At 42.3% G+C, this 21,970-nt stretch overlaps 1 protein-coding gene across 6 annotated transcripts in view; it reads left to right on the forward strand.

Annotated features, from left to right (window-relative positions):
• LOC137176873 (receptor tyrosine-protein kinase erbB-4-like) overlaps window positions 1-21,970 on the forward strand; it is a 273,678-nt gene that overhangs the window by 37,106 nt on the left and 214,602 nt on the right. Inside the window, exon 1 of one of the 6 annotated variants that reach the window (XM_067582877.1) lies at window positions 4,726-4,921. The exons of the other annotated variants lie outside the window; for them this stretch is intronic. The gene's annotated coding sequence lies outside the window, so the exon portion shown is untranslated. Of the gene's footprint in view, window positions 1-4,725; window positions 4,922-21,970 lie in introns of those variants that run through there. 6 annotated transcript variants of the gene reach the window in all.

Here is a 21,970-nt window from a genome sequence, read left to right on the forward strand (position 1 = left end):
TCTTGTAGGCTTTTTACTTGCAAAGCTTTTATTGCACTTACAGTATCGTGTGCTCATAAATTAAGTAAATGACAGATAAATACATTTTGTTCCTCTCAAGAGGGACAGGGAGTCCCTCTGGAGGGCTGCCCCTCCAAGGCAATGGTAGGGGAAACACTGCACTACCCAGCTGGCTGCTCTGTGGACACGCACCAACACACACATACTGCTTACACACAGTTACAGTAGATGTGCCACATACATATTTCTCCACACACAGGGATAATCCCTCCCTACTGCCAAAAAGACACAGATACCTCTTCTCCCCAACACCCATTTCAGACTTTTCTCCTATTAGTCTGATTTGGTGCATAGTGTTCACTTGCTCGCCTCGCCCCATCAATGAACAATACAGGTTCAGCTTCAGAGAGCCCATAGCTAATCCCTCAGCTGTTTGGAGCTGGCAGTGGACAGCCGAAACACTGGAATAGTCTGCACCCCCACCAATTGCAGCTCAGATCAGATATCAATTTGTCAACAGAGCTGGCCCGTCAGCCGGCCGGCTGGCTGGCTGGCTGACTTGCTGGTACAGAACCTGGAAGCAGAGGTGAGTCAGCAACTCAGACAGCCAAGAGAGGAGAGCCAGCCAAGCAACCAGCCTGTGTATTCAGCTGCGGACAGTCGAAACTCTGACTTTTGGAGGAAAGTTAGGAAAGTTGAGAAAATGCCCACTCTGAAAAAGATGACGCAGACCCCCCCCCCCCACCCATGGATATTAGATCACCACTTTTCACACCATTCTTTTCAGATACATTTGGCAGTTTGATAACAACCCTTTACTGTAATGTTGTGGGTGTATTGTGTTACTAAGTTTGTTCTCTGCATGTGGATTTTGATCCATCTCAGCCCCACGGGTGCAGTTTCATGCAAATTCAGAAGATCCCACTGCAAATAAAAAAAAAAAAAAAAACACAACAAAAAAAAAACATTTTCCTGCAATTTTTCTTTTTGTTTCCAGTATTTACTCTCACCTCCTTCTCAGAGCACATTGATCTTTAGAATTTGTGTGGGATGGCAGCTTTAGTGCATGCAGGAAAACTTGGGAGTGTTTACCAGCTTAACTCCTAGGCAAAGTTTTGGACCATACTTTGTGAAATGCTATTGGATATATTACTTTTTTAGGGCTGCAACTACCTTATTATGGATATGTCTCCTGTTAATCAATCTGTCTATAAAATGTCAAATTGTTTCATAAAGGTTCCATAAAGATACCAATGACTGCTGCCCACATCTCCCATTTTTTGAACACTTCAAATAGGCCTGGTCAGCAGGATTAAGAATTGGGGACGTCATGTTCTTGTGCTATAGAGCAAGAAAACATGGGAAAGATCAACACAACTATAAAGTTTGTTATAAGTTGTATGACAACTCTTAAATCAATCAGTCGACTTCATATTAGTGCTCTTAAAAACTGCCACTGCAACTTCTGTGTTGATTGAAAATGACGTTGTTGGGACGGATATGTCACTTGCTCCAGATTGGTCTGGGCAAAATAACTGTGCCCTCCAAACATCAAAGATGAAATGTTATTTCAGTCTGATTATCAGGCTAGAAAAATGCCCATCGCACTTTCCCAGAACCCAAGGAGACGTCAAATTGCATGATTCGTCTGACCAACTAGTCTGAAACCAAAGGATATTCAAATAATAATCACATCAGCATATAAGTATCTGGAGCCAGCTGACGTCAAGCATTTTTATAATGTATTATGAAAAAAAAAGCTCAAATTTTTCAGTCATTTGATAAATTCTGGCGTTTGCAACCTTTTTCCACATGTACTATTTTTATATTGACAGTGTTCCTACAGACTCAAGATCAAAACATGCTGTAGGTTAGTACATTATAACACACTGTGGGTATAAATAGAAGTAACTGCAACCCAGAACACAAAAATCAAGTGATGACGTCGAGTACCAATGACCAGCTTTAGTTCAACATCAATATTCTGTTGCTGTGAGCATGACAAGGAATAAAAAGGAAATATGCACGGCAGACAGGCTGTGCCACGTTCAAGGTAATTACCGCACAAATGGCTTCACCTTTTTTTTGCCAAATTTGTTTACCCTTGGTCGGGCAGCAAATGTTGTAAGGCCCGGTGTGGTGCCTGGTGATTTGGAGCAATCCCGTATCGATTAATTGTCTAATTGTGTCAGCATTCCACTTTATGGTTAATTTATTTCACCGTGACAACAATCCACAAAATAATTGCAATTAGCCTTCACTCCAACTGACATGTAAAAGCTTATTTTTTATGGCAAAAGAACACAGAGTTGTAAATGATTTGAAACTAGGCCGTCCCAACTTTTGACAACCATAAATCTGCCTGTTGCTCACGTCCCTCCCACCTCTCGTCTGAGCCACTGTTTTTGGATTCCGGCCACATCTCTCTGTTCGGGCCATTGTCGGATCATAAAGGCCTCGTTTTCCCTTGCGTGGCACATCGCTGAATTAAAATCTATTATGAAATGTGACAGGGCCATTAAGAAGACGAATGGTCAGAGCCCTCCGTGGGTTTGGCTCGTTCTTTGTGCACCTAGGGGGCTCTCCTTCTCGACAAAAACTTGCCCCCTGGCAGCCCCCGTTGGGTATGGAGCTCTGACCTGAGGGCAGTGTGTTTTGCAAGTGCATTTGCGCATGCATACACCCGAGAGGAGACACATTCAGGCTTGAGTGTGTGTGTGTAAAAGGTTGTGCATTAGGCCCATTACACCAGTAGGACAATGACCGGGTTAGGACTCCAACCGTCACAAGCCATTGCACTCTCAAACACACACATACATACATATCCGCACTGTACAGGCTCTCCTGGGTTCATGTTGGAGGACAAGAGGTGACGGACAAAGGGGGGAGGGTGGGGGCGGGGGGTGGAGACATGATGGATGACAGGGAAAAGACATTTATAGATTGAACAGAACAGTAAGTACTCGTCTATGTCATGTCCTGTAGTGTGTATGTGCAGGTTTATGTGCGTGTTTGCACTTACTCGTTCGCATGTGGTTATTTTCCCCTGCTGTCTTCAGAGACGTGTGGTCGCCATGGATATGTGCGAATGTTTTGTCTGCAAGTACTCATTATTCAGCCATATGTGGGATAGTTTGCTTTTGTCTCCGCTCCCTCTTATGATATATGACATATACTCCCTTCCCTGCTTGCCCTGTTCGGAGCTGCTTGTTATTCCTCTCGGACTCAAGCGTGTTCGAGGAAACAGTGTTTTTCAAGGTTTCTGCATTGATTTTCGTTGCAGGAGTGTTGACATTATTTTTTATTATTATTTTGTACAATATCATCAATCCTGGATAGACTGCAAAAAGGGAGGTTTTTGAATTAAAGTACAATCCTCCAAGGAGAGACCATCTTACTTCCATATCTCTAATATCATACAACGAATTGATATAACAGTGGTGCTGTAAAAATATGGACCAATATAGCTCACATGAAGCCAACTCCTGCCTCAATAGCTGCTGGAGGGAGTGGTGTTGGGGAAAAAAATCCCCCCATAGCGATCCCGCATAATAAGTGAGGTGAAAAGAAGTTGCAGAGGGAACTATTCTCATTCTTCCACGCACGAGGATTTAGGAGCTCATGCGTGGCAGTCATCTATCACCCCTATTGACCAATTACTGTGCCAAGCCGGCCAGCTTCTAATGAGCTGCAAAAAGGAAAAAAAAACCAAAACCCCACAATGGTATAAGAGTCGATATCGGGCAAATAAATTATTAATAGCTGTCTGAGATTTTTATTTGTTCGCTTGCAGTTACACTTGGCAGGGGTTGAAAGGAAGTAGAGCTAGGGAAGGAGGTGAGGCTGTGGTTTTTCAATTATCTGATTTTTATGAACTCTAGTGTGGTCTGTAGCCACTGCTGGACTGGATGGATTATCCTCTGTGCTTAATATATTTGAGGGGAGGATTTCTCAGCTTTTTCCTTGTTTGGGATTGTTTGCCTGTGTTTTTCTTGGGTGAGACTTTCCAAAGTATCTGGGCAACTTCTTCTAATTCCTGTATTAACTCCAGGGGATGGAAGAATTGTTCAGATCATTTACTTAGATAAAGGTAGAGACAGTACACCTGCATTCACATTTTCACATAAGTAAAAGTATTAGAAACAAAAAGTACTCTTGCATGTATGCTGCATTTTAATGTTGCAGCTGGTTGAGGTGATGTTAACTACTAAAATAAAATAATGGACAGATAAAAGGATAGGTTCAAACTTTTTCAAGTTCATGCTGATATGTAGCCTACTGTATGTACTGGCTCAGTAACCTCTGGTTTAATTTTTTGTTTAATCAAAATATCCTCCATTTAGAGCAAACTTTGAACTTATCATGTCCCATTTTTCTGTTGTTTATTGGATAGCCAGGTGTCAATTTGTTATTAGCCAATCAGAGATGAGTATTGTAACCTACCGAGTTCCTAGACTAGTTAGTTAGTTAAAATACAGTTGTTATTATCAGTTTGTAACCCTGTAAAACAGGAGAGTGAGTCGTGTTTGGAGCTGTTTTCTGTAGTATTGCCACCAAAAACACCTGTTGCTAGTTAGCTGTAGCCCTTGCTAGCTGGGATGAGAGGAGACTGTGTAGGGGGGAAAATAAAGTTTCTGAGTGAGTATTGACACTATCTATGAACTGTTATCATATGAACATTTATAGTTAAAAAGATAAGAAGTTTGTTGTGTGTGTTTGTGGATGTTTGTATAGTGTGCTTCGGATGCTACCACACACATTGCTGCAGCAGAGGTGGTCGGGACGTGTCCCTGCATGCCAGAGAAACTTGCTTTATGCAGGTGAACAGAGCCTCAGGACAGGTTTCTCCATCACACCGCTCACTGCTAGACAGAGGGTGTGAAAACTGCTTGCTGCCAGCTTTCTGAGTTTCCAAGGAACAGTGAGTACAGATAAAATACTTATCATGAGGATTCGAATGAGCTCCAACGAGCCCGCCAACAATATGGTACCGTAAACCCTGGGTGTTATTTATTTTATGAGGTATTGAGGGAAAACCTGGTTTTGAAATAAATATTTTCTTCTGTTATTACATTCAAAATCTTCTGGTTTTGTATTTCCTCATGTTATGTTACACACTTAATTGGAAGGGGCTATAGTTGTGTTCAGTAAGATGCATGGGAGTTATAAACTCACTTTAACAGTAAACTTACCAGGCTTCTCTGCACCGTCGTCAGAGTCATACGCTCAATTTGAAGTTATAGCACTAATAATAGCACATACTAATTTAAAATTATATTGGATCCCTCACCAATTCACCTCCCATGCATCGGTGTTATCAGTTAATTTTAACAGGTATGCCATGACATACTGTAAAATGAGAATTGAGAGAGCAGGCATGTAAATTTAGATGGTAATTGGTTGCTGTAGTAACTCCTCCTGTCCATACTGACCGTTCTTAAAGTGTAAAGTGATGGGGGACAAAATCCACAGATCTTAGTCAAATCAAATTGTTATGGTGGATTTTGTCCACCATCTCTTTTTATACTACATATTAGCATGTGAGTATTGTTTTAACATAGACTTGAAGCCTGTCCATGCAACTTATCCTCTATATTTTAAATCGTAGCCTTTTCCCAAACTGTTAAAGCCATCAACAAAACCATAAAATGTCTTATCACATTTCTCCAAACAGCCTGTGCATTATGTAAGTGTTTTCTAGCCAAATGATCGCACTGCGGGCCCAAAAGTCCAATATTTACCTAATTATCTCCTGTATTTTCCCCGCTAGCAATCCTCTGCTTGGGGTGCAAACACAACTGCTGTTGCATTCTATAACAATACTGCGTGTTATGTGAAGGTAAAATATGGATCCGAGTAAACTCAAACATCGCAGGGTGTACAACCCATTAGCATCGTTTGACTCTCACAGTGTGTTTTCTTGACGTGTTCTCTCTCCAGCCTGTTTTTGTTGTACCTGGGAGAACAACTGTGACTAAGCAAAAAACCATTCAGATACAGCAATAACTACTGTATAACTAATCCTGCTAATATACATCATAAGAGTGGCTATTAAGTGCTGCAGCAGCTATTCTTGCTTCTAATGTTCCCTTGGGTTCAATATGTACATTTAATTTGTTCTTTTACTTGTTCTTACAGCGCTTTCTATGTTTAGAGAATTGTGTAATGCTGCTTAGTCGGACTCTCCGTGGAATACATAGGCAGTCACAGTCATCAGCCTGTTTGTCTATTATCAAGGAGGTTTGAGGCTGTTTCCACTAATTGCTCTCACATCTCCTTAAAGTCACTTCATAAAAGATGATTGCAGAACACTTTAGAAGAAATCGACCAATTTCCACCCTCCTTTCGATGGTTTTGATAGTCATGGGCTCATTAACGTCGGGGTAGTGAGCTCTACACTGCAACAGCATTAGCAGAAAATTTGCTTTGTCAGTCTTTTAAACCCTGCAGGGCCCGTCTAGAGGGAAAAGTGAGTTTCAATCTGTTCTCAGATGTCACTAATCTGGTCATACCATGAATATTTTTTTCACCGTGTGTCTGCAGACAGTCCCAATATAAATAACTTGTACATGAGTTGTCTCCATTTAAGGTGGTTTGGGGGAAACTGGGGGGAAAAAAAAAAAGGGAGACAGATTATCATCCAAAGCGGTGTGACCTCTGGCAGTGTGCCTCCCTCGCTATCTAACTGCCTTTAACTTTATTTGGCTGTTCACTTGAAAGAGTCTTGCTGCGCTGGCTGCTGCGACTGCGGAAACACACGCACACACACACAGACACACGCGCACGCACACAAACTCTGAGATATCCTCCCATATGGCATCATTTAAAAACTCCTGGCAACTAATGTTTGTGTTTATCAGGACAACAAAGCCCACTCCTGGACCACAATGGAAAGAAACTAAAAAAGGTTCCCGTTCAATTTAGCAAACATGTTAACAATTCATTCCGTGGTTATTATTGCAGTGATAGGGGTCACTGGAGGTCACTGCAATGGCTGGACTGGGCACTGGCATATATTTAGCCCACATTGTGAACACTTGTCTCTGTCCAAAGCCTTGATAGTGAACCAACTGTAGTTCCCATTTGATACATGCATAGTGTAAGGTGCTTCAAGTTAATCCTCTGATAAGGAATTACTGCTCCTATTATGAATTAATAAGTGGATTAGTTTTGTAAAAAGCCTGTAAATAGTCGAGCTGCCTGCATAGGAGCACGAGTAGAGCATTATCCTGGATCTCCTCTGTTGAGTATATGTGAAATTATGTGCTACATATTTTTTTGGAGGGGTAAAACCAGTACCTGAAGTTCAATTATTGAGCCCATTGAATTCATTATTCAGTATCTGTAAAATCTAGAGCAACTACTCCTTACAAGAGTTATCATTTTGTCAGGCGGAGGATCCCAAGAAACTTCATTTTCCAGGAGGATTCTTTAAAAAAGTTCTTATTTGTATTTTGTGCTATCAGTCATGTTGAAGGAGGAAGTGTTACTTATATCTTATTTTGGAACTCAATTATTCATGTGTAATTGAAAAAGTGAAGATCTGCTTTATATTGGAGTTTTTACCAACTGCTTCTTGGCAGGTCTCCTCTCGTTAGTGGAGTATGTGAAACGGCGGAGCGAAGACCTCGGCCATGTTCTATCTATAGTGTGAGAGTGCATAACATTGACCCTTTTTGGATTTAGTATTCCCTGCAATTCCTGTTATTCACACCGCCTGCCAATGAGTCCACACTTTTGCAGAACAACAAGCTGTGTGTGTGTGTGTGTTTGTGAGATTCTTGGGTGGTGTGGGGTTGAAGGGGGCAGTCGTGGAGGAGGTAATGTTGACGGTGATGGTAATGACTGTAAGCAGAAATAGCTGGGCTGCTCCATTCTCTAGGGCAGACGGATGAGTTATTGCGTGAGTGCTAAGGCACGTGTGTGGTAGCGGCCAGTGCTCCTAAACAACAAAATCAAACTCTAACACACACACAAACACACACACACATTTGTTCTCTCTGTAATGGTGACCTGCTTTAGAGGTCAGCTGTGTTAACGTTAAGCTTTCTGTGCCCGGTCATAATAACAATGAAAAATGGCCTCATGGCACATGGCCTCTACCTCTGTGGTGTGCGAGGGCAACCGTCTGGGTTTGTATGCGAACGTTTGTGTATGTGTTCCATTTAACCATCCTCGTTTCCCGCCCCGCACCCGCTTCCCTCTTCTCGCTCTCTGTCTGCGTCCGAGCTTGAACTCGCCGAGGGAAAATGGGAAACAATCAGAGGCAAATTGCAGCGCTGCCGCCAAACGCCACACACAAGTGGAAGGGGAAGTGCTGCGTGCTCTCACAGGGCGCTCGCTGATGGTTGGCGAACAGCAGCTCGCTGATGGATGTGAAGCAGAAATGATACACACTGATAGCGCTGTGCCTGTTTCAGTCCCCTGAAAGATAGATTGAGTGCGAGCGCTGCTGCGCGAGTCGGGGACGACGCCTTTTGCAAAGCATCTGGCGCAGCCCTTGAAATGTATTCATGGCGCCATGCACATTGACTAGGGCGCAGTTTAAAGCACTTCTGGAATTGCCTGGAAAGACAAGCAGTCACAACAATGCATGACTGCTGCCAACTCGCTTGTAGCAGCCCTGTATTGTGTAAAGCAGACTCACTACACACTGTTGTTTTCTATTTGCAACGTAATGGAGTGAGAAAATAACTCTGGCAAACTGGCTCCCCAGGTTATGAGTGGTCCGGCATCAAATCTGTTAGCAGCAATGATGAGTATCAACATTGCTTTCAGGCCAAGAGTTGCCACGTCAGCGCCCACCTAATGGAGAGGTGCTTCACAAATTGACAGACAGACAGGGCAAAGGTGGAGAAAGTCGGCGCACAGGTGTGTGCAAGCCAGAAGGAGCAGGGGTTTTCTGCTGATTGGCAATTTAGTGTCCAGTTTTGTCGAGCTCGGCGGTTCCACACCAGGTAGGTTCACCGTGAGCTTATAAAGCTTTGGCTAACGACTCTGACCGACTGCCTGTTTCCCTCATCTCCGCGGATAATGGAGGAAATCTGCCCGGTTGACAGCGACGATGTAATGAGGTGAATTATGTGTGCGTGTGCACATCTGTATTGGATGTATTCACAGGCAAACGCATGGCAGCTTATGTTTATTTGCGTGTGTGTGCCAGTATGTGTGAGAGAGAGCTTTCACGAGTGAGAGAGAGGACAATAAACGTGAGCACATATGACAGACTACATACCTTTTCATTATTTTTGCTTTCAAAGGAATTCAGCCTGATTCTTGCCACTCAATTATACATCACAGCTCTGAACTCCCAACTCTGAACAATAGCCATGATGAGGACCTCTCTCTCTCTCTCTCCCACTTTCCCTTTCTGTCTACACCTCTCTCTCCCTCACTGCTGACAGGTAGCACCTGTCCTGCCCACTATGGCCAGATGGACAATGCCCCAGTGCACCTGCCCCTCTTGGTGGCACTACTTGCTTCGTGCCAGGCCTCAGTGCTGGCACCCGAACATGCACATACACAGTAAATACATGGCCCATAGATACCCTCTTTCCCGACTTGGCAGAGCTTGGTCCGGCACATACTGTACAGTTACATTTACATGCATATACAGCAAGAATGCGTAGGTGTGGTTACAGAAGTGGGAGATAAACAGTAAAGACTAGAGCTGTTGCCAGAGGGCAAACAAGTGAATTCTACTTCTTTAATTTATATCAACCAAGCAAATAACACATCATAAATACCTTAACAAGATAATGCAACAATAGCCTACATTTAGTTTCATAGGGAGTTAATATAGTTGTTCAATTTACAACCTTAACAATTTTCAGTTAGCTTACATTTTCTTTTTCTCCACCTTTCCTTTTCTTTTTTCTTTCCATGAAGGAATAGCTCAATATTTTGGAAAATTACACTTATTTGCTCTCTTACTGATAGTTAGATGAGAAGATTCTCATGTCTATATAGAGCTATAGCTAGAAGCCAGTTAGCTTAGCTGTCATTTTTAATCTTCAGTTTTTGTATGGATTAAACAAAGGAGATAAAAGTTGTTCATTTGTGAGCTTTTGAGGTGCTGGTAGGCAGATTTTATTCCTTTTGCACTGGGCCAACCTAGCTGTTTCCTCTTGCTTCCAGTCTTTATGCTAAGCTATGCTAACCAGCTGCTGCCTTTAGGCTATATACAGATGAGAAAGGTATCGTTTTTGTTTTTTTTTTAATCTAATTTGGACAGAGGGAATTTAACATATTTCTCAAAATGTTATTTCTTTAAGTAGTGTCTGCAGACTTTGTTTACAAACTTCACCAATCATATGGAAATGCAGCCTATATGTAGCCTGGTAGGTGAAAGCCAGGGCAAAAAAAAACCCCCAAAGCACTCAAAGCCAGCGTTCTTTGTTGTGAGTGCAACAGCTGAAGGCGACCACAGCGAGTATGTCAGCACCTCCCTCCTTTTGGTTATGACAGCTGGACAGTAAAAGACATTTTAGTAAGTCACTCAAACTGTAGGACTGTTAAAGTGTGCGTGTGTGTTGGGGGAGAGGGGGGAGGGGGGCATATATAGTCCTCAAATGCCTCTATACAGACAGGTGGTGCAGAGACAGCAGTGGTAAAACAAAAATGGGAACTTTGCCGGAGTCGTTCCAATATCCCGCAGAGAGCGGGGAGCCCCTGGAGTAAAGGCAAAAACACCTGTGTTTACCGTGGCTTCAAAAGCGAGAGGGAGGGAGACTGAGATAAAGAGAAGAGAACAATATACAGAGAGAGAAACTTGGCACCGAATGGGCAGAAAGCTGGTCACACAAACCCCTCCCGCCTCCCATCCCCACCTCCTATCCTCCTCCGCTCTTCTCTCCGTTCAGTGGGAGCGAGTTTGATTCTGCTCTCCCATCGCCCCTCCCTCGGCTGAGCCTTTGATACCTCTTCCCTCTCCTCCCCGGGGGGCTTCCTGGGAGAGGCTGGCTGGATGCGGTAGGGTCTATATGTGATGTGATGTGATGTGAGCTGCCTATCTTTATCGATGGTTGAGCTGCACCGTCCGGGCCCAGTGACACATCTGAAGGGCTGTTTATCTGGGAACTCAGTATCAGTTTCCTTGTTTTTTTTTTTTTTTTACAAAACGGACTTTTATTGAAATGAAAGCGTTCCTGATTCCAAAATTAACTGTGTCCTTGTTACACCAACTGTCTTGTCACTTGTGACTCACAGGAAACTCAGAAAAGGCATCAGGAAAAACAACAACAGAGATAAAATCAAGAAAATAAATCCTCCAGCCAGATCCCCCCCAGCTTCTGTGATTTATTTTAAATAAAAATTTTTTTTTTTTTCCTACTGGGTGAGTCACCGCCACCACCACTGCCAGCCCCCCCTCCCCAGTCTGTCTGAGACAGAGGTCAGGAAGGTGTCGTGTTTTCCCGGAGCAGAAGAGGTGGGCAGCCTTGCACCTGCTCTCACATTTTCTCAGTAGCTGTCTCCATTTCTATTTATTTGTTTATTTTATTTTTTTCTGCCAGTCCTCGGTATTATGTGAATGCTCTGGCTGTGCTGTCCATGCAGCATCCATGCATACAAGAAAACAGTTATTACATAGCCGTACTGCTGTCTGTTTGTGTGTCAGTGTTGTTATTGAAGAATTGAGGTGGTACGCGTTGTTAATTTGACTGGTTTTATTGAATTTTTCAATATTAAAGCTGCTATTGACGTGGAAATTCTGCTCTCAGGAATACAAATTTACGCTCTTTGATGGTAACATTACTTTTAAGACAGTCTTTTCCGTTCCCACTCTCCTTGGTAAGCCCTCTTTCCCTCACGACTCTGCTGAGGTAAAAAAAAAAGAAAAGAAAATAGAGGCAAAGAAGCTGGAAATGAAAAGAGAGAGCAAAGGAGTATTTGTTATGTCATGTGAGTGTAGGAGGGCGACAGCCTCCCTGATCATGACCCTCCTAGTACCTGTGACAACGAGACGAAAAGTGCATCCATATTGGGTCGGATGGCTGGACCGATTGCCTTTTTGTCCTGTGACAGATACACTCCACGTGTCACAGCAGTGGATCCGTCACCTTGCCGGTGCAGAGAAGATGAGATAGGGAGAAGGGACAGGGAAGAAGAAGGCAACAAGGGCGCTACCACCGACAACGCTGTCAGCCTGTCTATCACTGCGCATTAAAATAGACATCGGCCGCCCCTCTCGCTGTCTCTTCCCCGCAAACCTCCATTGTTTCTGGAGGAGGTAGATGTCTAGGACCTGCCTTGCTAAGTGCTTACAGAGCACCACTCACTGTCACTGCAAAGTGCCACAGCTGCAGCAAGAACCTGGTTCCAACATAGTGATTTTATGAGGCTGCAGCAGGCCTCCGCATTATCGAAAGAAGCTTTTTTATTTAATACAAAACTGCAGCGGTTCAGTTTCACCCACCTTGACTACTCCTAGTACTTTTTTAAACCTTCAAGTTTCTTAGAGAGGCCTCACTCCAATGTGGATGGCAGTTTTTTTTTTTTCATTGTGCAACCTACAACCTGCTCAAAAACCTACGAGCTTTCTAGAAAAATCCCCTGCAGCCTCTAGTCAAGTAAACAAAAGATTCTTAAGTTGGATTTGGTCGTGACAAATCTCAACACCCTGCTCTCTCGCCTGTAAACAAATCGTACTTTTCCAAAAAAAATTAGGGATAGATGCCAAATTTGGAGTAGTGTGAGGTATATAAGGTCAGTTATGAAACCAAGTTGAGATCATTTTTTTGCTTTGTGTTCTGCCGCCTCCGTTTCATCTCAAGCCCACTGTTGCTTGTAACCGTTCTCATGACTCGTCTTGGCTTAGATGTCTGTAACGACTCAAAGATAGGTTCAGACTTTGGAGATTTCGACTCAGATATTCAAAACTTGCGTGAAATGTTAAGATGTACCCAAAGTCTCATTTGCTCAGATTGTAGATTCAATAAATACTGTCTGACAGATCTTTGTATCCTCTGGTGCTACGTTAAGATCTCAACTTACAGTACCTTTCAGTTGAACTCAAATCCTATCTGTCTAGTTCTATGAAATTACCACCCTATGATTAATAATTTAAGTGTTTATTTCCAAACTGTCTCTTTATAATGCAGCTACAAATAAAGAGCTTTAAACCAAAAAGCATAAATGATTACACTTTCAAATTGTGTCGAAATCTGCTCACATCGGAAGAAAGCTGAATTTCAATTTTTTTTTTTTTTTTTGCAAAAGTCAGTGCTAATCTTTCTTTATTCAGTCTACACTGAGCCACAAACTGTTAAAACTTGGCTGTATTTGTAGATTAAAGTGAGCCTTAATAATGCAAAGGGATCATGTAACAGTTCGTACCCACTTCTCTAATCACATGCGAGTCAGGGATTGAATCTTATCAAAGCCTTCTCGTTTGTGTCGGCCCGTTCGCCTTTTATACCGAGCAAGAATCAAGAGCAGCAGTCCGTTAAAAAAAAGAAAAATAATAAAGTTGAGTAAATCTTTTTCAACTTGAAAATTAAAGGCAAAGGAAGGAAATTTAAGGGAGCAAAGGACATCCAGCAGTGTACATACAAAAAATGGCCTCCATTCCAAGCTTTAAAAGCAACTCTGCCTTGCATTTCTCTCAAATAATGCACCAGTCTGGTGTATAAGTGTACTTGGATTGAATAGATTGGACTGCAGGTTAATTGGACTGTTGGCTGCTTGGAGGGTTTCCCGACGAAATTTGAAATGACCTCCCAAACAGTCCAAACATGCATGAATGCTGTGTGTATAAACCAGGCATTTGCTGGAATGGAGGAGGCACAGTTGGGGCACCGGGTGGACTATCTCTGCTATGTGAGGGGCATTCAGACTAGTGTCAGGGTCAAGGTATTTTTAACCACGCATGCATACACATAACCCACAAGACCATGTGCCACCTGCTGGACTCTGTCAGCTGTTGAATAACTGAAAGGGTGAGGGGGGGGAGGGAGCAGACAGACCAAGGTATGTTTCATGTGTCCTTTTTATTATTGTCTGTCTTTTATACAGCCACTAAATCTCTCTTGTATTAAAAATTGTCTCGTTGCTCAGTCCACAGATGGGGAAAAAGGGAATTTTACACACAAAATTCAGACCTAAGTAGAAAAATATACCTGCAGTTTACTGTCCGAGGTTGCTTGTTTATTTCACCCGGGAAAGCCAGAGGTGGTGGTAGATCAATACTTAGCAGATATCGATGGTGTTATAGTGGTTATTTGTTCTTGAACCCTGTGGCTACAGACATTCCTCCGATAGGTAAAGGCATGGTAGGAGTCTCTCAATATTCTCTCCCCATTCTGGTTACAGCTGCTCTCATAAACCAAGGTTCATATTGCAGCAGCTGGGCCCACCTCTACAAGACTAATTGTAACACGATTTCACCCTCTGCTCCAGAGCCAATTTATGAAGCCACAGGAAGGCCAAGTAATCAATTTCCAGATTTTAAAGTGAAGTTTTTGAAATGTTGATTTGATTTGCGCCACATCAACTCGGTTCAAGGGTTGTTTTTTTTCTTTTTTTCCATCTCAGCTCTCCTTTAAAGCCTGACGTGTTTCAAGGTGGATTTTAAGTTTAGGACATTTCGCTGCACAAACACGTTTTTACCCCACACCTTGGTGATAGAATGGATACAATCTGAGCTGTCCTGTGCTCTTGTCCTTGTGGCTTTTATGACAATTGGACTGCCAGAGCACCAAGGACTAAGAGAAAACAAGCCTTGTAGCAACAAAACAGGCAAGAGCACACTAAAACCACACACCAAGGTTATAGACACTAAGGACACAAAACACTATGGTGTATGTGTATATTAGTTGGCTGTCCATCGATACATGCTATACACGCGAATATCCTCTCTTAATGATCTGCAACTTTGGCCATTGTGAACGGGCAAGGCATCCTGCAGGCCGACACTCAAGAGTTTCTGCTGTTGCTCGGCAACCGCACATAATTTACAGTAAACAAGGGTAAGGGGGATTTGTGTGCCAGTCCGCTTTTAACTTTCCAGTGAGCACTCATGCGCTGGACATGACAGGCCATTTTGAAATCCACTCCATGCTCTAATTTTGGATGAGGTGTGGAGTTGAGGGTTAGACCGATCCATCCCTCTGCTGATATAATGTATGTGGCCGATATGGGGCTTAAAGGCACACAATTCTGACACATTTTCACTCCATCTATTGAATCTATTGAATCTTCTTGCACCACTCCTGCAGTGTAATTAACAGTTGTCCATCCAAATGTTCACTCTGTCCCAAGCAGTCAAACCTTTGACACATTACGCCTTCTGCGCTGGGCTAAATGCTCCTCAAAGCTCTAACAGTAGCATTAAAAAAAGATTCAATTGATTTCCAGATGAAGACAAGTAGGAAATATAAAAATATGGAAATACACCTTATTTATTTATAAGTGTTTATTTATATTGCACTTTTCTAAAACAAAATATAAGTTGGTCACATAACAAATCATAAAATTAACAAAAAATAGTCTCCTGAAAAGACATTTTTAACATTGTAAGCCATGCCACTGATGCTCTCCCTGTCCCTTCTGTAGACGCCACTCCTGAAACCTGCAATGAGTTTTTAAACTTCTTTGCTCAAAAGATCTCCTTGATTCACCAAAGTATTACCTCATCTGTATATCCTGCTTCAGTATTTTTACCCACTAGGCCTTATACTCGTTTTGATGTCTTTGACTTTGTCTCTCCGACGCTGGACATCCCTCCACTTTAGTACTCCTAGATCCAAGTGCAGCGTTTGACACAGTTGATCACACCATCCTCTTGTCCCATTCAGAGCAATGGGTTGGTATCAGTGGCATGGCCCTTGAATGGTATAAGTCATACCTTACAACAGGACTTTCTGTGTTGAAATTGCAGAGTCTAGGTCTTCCATCTCTAGGATGCTTTGTGGGGTTCCTCAGGGTTCGGTGTTTGGCCCAATTCTGTTTACCATTTACACGCTGCCTTTGGGGCATCTCATAAGATCACACATCAGTTATTTTTACACAGATGATACCCAGGTTTACCTCAGCTGTGACCCCAATAACTTCAATGAAATTTCTTCACTTATAAACATTCATAAAAAGATGGCTCAAAATTTCCTACAACTCATACTTCTAGTTGGCACTGACTCCTCTAAAATAATGAACACACTGGGTTCATCTTATTACTCTGCAGTGTAGAAACCTTTTGTTAATTGACAGCAACCTTACTTTGAACAGCCACATCAAATCTGATATAGAGTCATGCCTTTTTCAATTTAGGAAAATCTCTAAAATTAAGCCATTTCTGTCTACCAGAAACCTCGAAACAGTCATTCATGCTTTTATTTCATTGAGACTAGATTATTGCAACTCCATTTTCTCCGTCTGCAGCAAAAAGTCTCTCAACAATTAATCCAAAATGCAGCCGCTAGGATTCAACAGGTACCCGAAAACAAGAGTACATTACAGCTATCCTTTCATCTTTGCACTGGCTGTCTGTTAGTTTTAGAGTCGATTTTGAAATCTTACTTATCACTTTTAAAGCCCGGAATGGCCTGCTCCGAGTTATATTTCCTTTTAACTCCCCATGTGCCATCATGGGACCTGAGGTCCTCAAATGCTGCTTTCCTGGTGGTTCCTAAATCCAGACTAAAAAACAAAGGTGACAGAGCGTCTGCCATCAGGGCCCTCAGGCTTTGGAACAACCTTGCAGAGGAGCTTAGGAGGGCAAAGTGTATTTCTTCATGTAAGTCTCTTCTTAAAACACACTTTTATAGTTGAGCCTTCCTGTGATCCTTCTATCTTACCTTTCCCACACCATTTGTTTTGTTGTCATTTTTTATTATGTTTTTTTTACTGTGTTTATGTTTTCTTTCCTTATATTATTTACTGTTTTATTTATGGTGCTATTATTCTTATTGTTTTCACGATTAACACTTTCATGATTCCTGTTGTTTACCCTGTATAGTTTTGGAAAGGTGCTATACAAATAAGGTTTATTATTGTTATTATTATTATTATTATTGATACCTCACAATGTGACAGTAGATGTGCTGCATATGCTTTAGCTAGACTAGTCACCCATCTTTAGAGATGTTCAAAGGTGTATTTTTGACCTGACCTACTCTAGAGTACCACAGATATTCTTTAACTGTCCTGTTTAATGTGCCTTCAGATAGAATGAAGATGCATCAACATGTAGGCATTGAAAGGTATTCTCATCCTAAAAGATAATATTAAAATACCAACATATTCAGTCAATATACCTACAGATTCTAAAAATACTTTTAGGGTATCCCTATCAGGGATACTAAAAATGGGGCAACATGAAGTACCAGCTATAATCAGCTGAGGGCCAAAAATAATGTTATCACATTTCAAAAGCCTGTATCAGCCAAACCCTGATGGAGAGAAGTACGCACATGCTTTGATGATGTGCCAGCCACCCCCTGGCATGGCAAGTGTGGACGAACCTCACATGTGAAAAGAGGCTCCTCTCTAGTCAGCACCATCCAGACTGATGTGATGTGACAAGGACAAACATAATGCGGCTGTTGCATTGTCTCTGATCGTCTATTGTTTCAGTCTATTACATATATCGAGTCTGGCAGGGAACGGATTGTGTTCCCGGCACCTGCGTCCTATCAAAAACAAACACAGGGGCTGGTTTGATTTGCTGGATGATTTCCAATTGTTCTTCTGGAGGCTTTTGGGAGGGAAGGTGATGAAAGGGTTGACAGTCAAAAGCTCTGGTCTTTCATATTTCTTGCAGGGGCACAAATAAACCCAAAATAGTGCTTTCAGATTATTTGACTTTCAGTACATCAGAGTCATTTGTGAGAAGGCATTTTTGATTGATTGTAAGTGTAATTGATATCCTTTAACGGGCAATGTTAACAAAGTATGAAATAATACATTTCCATTGCATATTCACAAATATACTCAAGTTTTACTACTAATAAGATTTGTTCTGACATACTTTCAGCTGCTGGAAACCAGCGACAGCTCTTATCAAAGAGGATGATGGTGTTTTTGTTTCCATCTTCTATCCCTCAGTAAAATTTCATTTTCATGATATTGTTTGTTGATGGAACGGTTTGTGTGGGGTTGGCATTTTTTCCTGCTGCTGGCTTTATGGAGCCAACATTTTCTAGTGCTTCAGGATGTTTACTTTAATCGAAACCCCCTCCATTTTACTCATCCAAAGCAATCTTGTAAGATTTTCAGTGAAAGACTCCCACCTATTACAAGCAAATTTGGAACCATAAGCCATCCACTGTAGTGCACAGTTAGTTAATGTGAACTAGGTAAAGTGTAGTAGTGGTAGTGGATTGTCAGGGGTATTTTGTACCTCTTCTTTTTTTAATTTAAAGAGCATGGCGCTATTTGTGTTATGATGCTTAATACAGAGACAGAGTCTGCCTTTAGTCTGTACTTCTTAAAAAAAGTCCAAAATTATAATCTTTCAAATTATTAGAAGGGTTGTTTAAGACTGTTAGAGAAGGCAGAAAGGTGCCATCACAGGTATCACCAATTGACTGTTGCACTAAAACCCCGCCCCAAACAGCAATTGTCCAATCATAACTTAGCAAGTAGGCAATGTAAACTTGTAAAAACTGTGGAAAAAGCAACATTTTGGGTAGTAATTCTGCCACAAACTGTATAGTGTATGTGTCTGTATCAGATACTGAGGAAAGTAGTGCTTAGCGAACAACCAACTGCTGATGCAACACACACTTAATCGGTCATATTGAGCGTATTTGTATTCATGAAACAACCTTGACCTCAGTGTGGTACAGTTTAATACAGCATCCTAAACCATAGCCATTATAACCTGTATGTTCTAATATCATTCAGAAGGCACCTTTCTAATTTAAATCACAAAATGCAGGTCAGCTGGTCCTTGAATCTCATTGTGGAGTCCTGCTTTACTGGTACAGTACAGCACAAATGCACCAAACAACTTAAAAGATTTATTGCTTTTTCCTCCCTCTGCATGTATATTCCACCATGTCAGCACAGTACTCTCTGTGGCTGTTATTGGCATGGACATCCCATTGTTGTATTTCTCCATGACCTCTCTTCTTGTTATTGTTTGACATTTTTTATGCCATGTTGATTGTCATTGAAAGTGGCATCCAGGCCTACTGTAAAAGCCCTGGAGCAGCTACTCCTTCTACTGCATATTAATTTTCCTTGAAAGCATATCTTAGTCAATATGTTTTTCTTTTGTAGCCTTATTCATATCCCCTCCACCGCCCCCGACCCCTTAGGAGTTAGGTACACCATATGGCTCTATACAGTAATGCAATGATTTTCCTCCTTGCGGTCGAAGTCGCAGCAAGACTCCCCAGCTCTTTCTTTCCCCAGAGGGAAATGAACGGACATCACTCATGTCGAGGAGATTGCGGCCTGGGCTTGCCCAGATGCTATCTCCAAATTGCTATTGTCTTTGCTCGCTACACAGTGTGTGATATTGTGTCCCCGTGAACATGTGTATGTAGATGTTCTTGCATGTTTCTGCCGATCAGATCCCTCCACCCCCGCGGTGAGGACAGGCATCGATTGATGGGGTCATGCTTTTGCAAAGTACTTACCTGTTATTAAGAGCAGATCAGCCGCGATGTAGGAGGAGATATGCTATCGTGCATGCCGGCTTGGTGGCACACAGCTTAATCCTTTCAGTGTGTTTTGCATCTGATCAGAGACAACAAACACAGGTTCTGAGCTTTTTTTTAGGTACGTAGGTGTTCGTGTGTCGTGCATTTGCCTGAGAAAAGTCATCGGGGCATGCTGCTATTTGTGTTATGCGTTTTTTCAGCTCGTGCGTGTGTGTGTTTGCGCACGGCGAGAGCCGAGGTGGGTCACGCCGGGAGGACAGGCGCCGGCTCATTTTTTATGCCTTTCCTGCGTGCCTCAGTCAGGGGAGGCTTTGTCACCAGCTATCTGCCTGCCAGCGCTGGGTATTGTTATTCCAAAGTACAGGCCAGTTAACATTTCTCTTGTCACTGCTACATCCCCCCCCCCCCCACAACACACCACAAAAAAAAAGCTGAAGAGGGAAGGAGATGCTCTTTGCTCACTCTACTCCTTTGCCCTTTCCTCCTTTCTCTGTCTTTGCCTCTTGCTGACTCTTTCTCTTCATCCCTTTCCCTTTTCATCCCCTCCAGAGCCTCAAATGAACAATACAATGAAGAAAAATGGCCTCCTTTTTTTTTTTATCTTGTTCTACATGTTATCTGCTTAATAAAAACGCTGGTGCTCTTTTAATAAAACAGAGCTGATGCGCTTGTTAAACATTGATGCTCTGCCTCTGTTGTCTGGGTTGTAATTCCTGGGCTCCACCCTCCGTGAGTGGTTATGATAATACAGAGAAATATTTCATCGTTCGGCTGAATCTGATTTACCATCATGACAGGCAGGTGTTTTTAGTCGGTCATGTTTTTCTGGGCTAACGCTCAGCATGTACCGTTCAGCCCCCTGCTGAAAGTCTCCAGTCAGCAGTGAGGAATACAAAACCGCTCATATCAGCCCGACTCAGCTGAGACATTTGATAAATACCTGTATTCATCAGAAAGCCTATGGTAGCCTATTTACAAATATCATTTGCAGCGATGATGAATGCCATTGATAAACTGGATTCGTACTGAGTGATTAGGCCATTACCTCGTGGCAATTAGCTTTAACACTTGGACACTGCCGAGGCTGTAGGCGTTTGCCAGATGCACATGTCCCTTCGGACCTTTTTGAGTTGATGACAGGGCTTTCTGTACCCATATTCCTGAGATTTATTTACCCTGCGAGAGGCTGGCAGGCTCAATCGCCCTGCAGTAAAGTCTTTTACGCGGCGCGCTGTTCGATTGGGAGCCGCTCGTAACTCAGGCGGTCCATCAAATCAATGGGTAGCGTGTTGAGTGCTGATTTAGGATGGTAATTAGAGATGTTAATTGTTTTCATTACTCAGGGCCGGGGGAGGGAAGCTCCAAAGACAGGGGGGAATGGGCACTTCTAGGGTTGATGGGGGGTTTCATCACTCAGAGAGACGCAAAATGACCTCCCCATCAGATACAGATTGTATCGCCATCCTCATGTGGCTTCCATGTGACCTCCATTGAGGAGGAGGCTGCTGAGTCTTTGACCTGTGAATGACCTTTGTGTGTCTGGCATGGCACCAGGAAGGTTACACTCTGATATATTGGCTTCTGTTAAATAATTAGCTCAGAGGTTGGACATGATTTGCAACAGAAGGTGGAAGTATTAATGAATAGTTAAGGAACAGACATGGCACTGTATATCATAGCCAATGACACCTCCCTCTACCCATTTAAAAGGGCAATTTATGAGGGCAGATCAAAACAAAATTACATTTACAAGCTAAAACCATGAAGTTGTTAAGTGCTGTGAAAGGTAGAATATTCTTTCTGGAATCGTTCAGCCATGGCTATGCAATAAATGTGCTTTAAATGATGAATAAATGGAATGAACTGCAGTGAATAGGTATCGATTTGTACTTGGTAGGGGTCACGGTGCTTCAATAGGATGGGAGCTTGCAGTTTTAGAGTTGTCTATGGCTCATTCAGATGTTAAAACCTGGAAAGGTTCATTTCAAAGTGAGAGATCGTTTGTAAAAAAAAAAAAAATATGAACACTCATACTCAAATGCACAAGTGTCACCACAATATTAATACCTTCACCTTGTAAAATAATACTGAATAATACAAATCCTTGGATGAATGAGGTGTAGCAGTTTTATTAACTAAACACTTTACTTGAGTCTCAGGGATTTGTTGTTGTTGCTTTTCTTTCAAAATGACCATGTGATGCTAATGGAATATACACTTTGAAAATGAGATCGCAAAGATGTCACGCAGGTGTGAATGTGAGTGTGAATGGTCGTTGGTCTCTATGTATTAACCCTGTGATTTACCTGTAAAGGGCGGACTTTGTCTATCACCCAGTGCATGCTGGGATAGGCTTTCGCCCCTGC

Source organism: Thunnus thynnus, chromosome 24 (assembly GCF_963924715.1).
Source record: "Thunnus thynnus chromosome 24, fThuThy2.1, whole genome shotgun sequence".
Taxonomy (NCBI): Eukaryota; Metazoa; Chordata; class Actinopteri; order Scombriformes; family Scombridae; genus Thunnus; species Thunnus thynnus.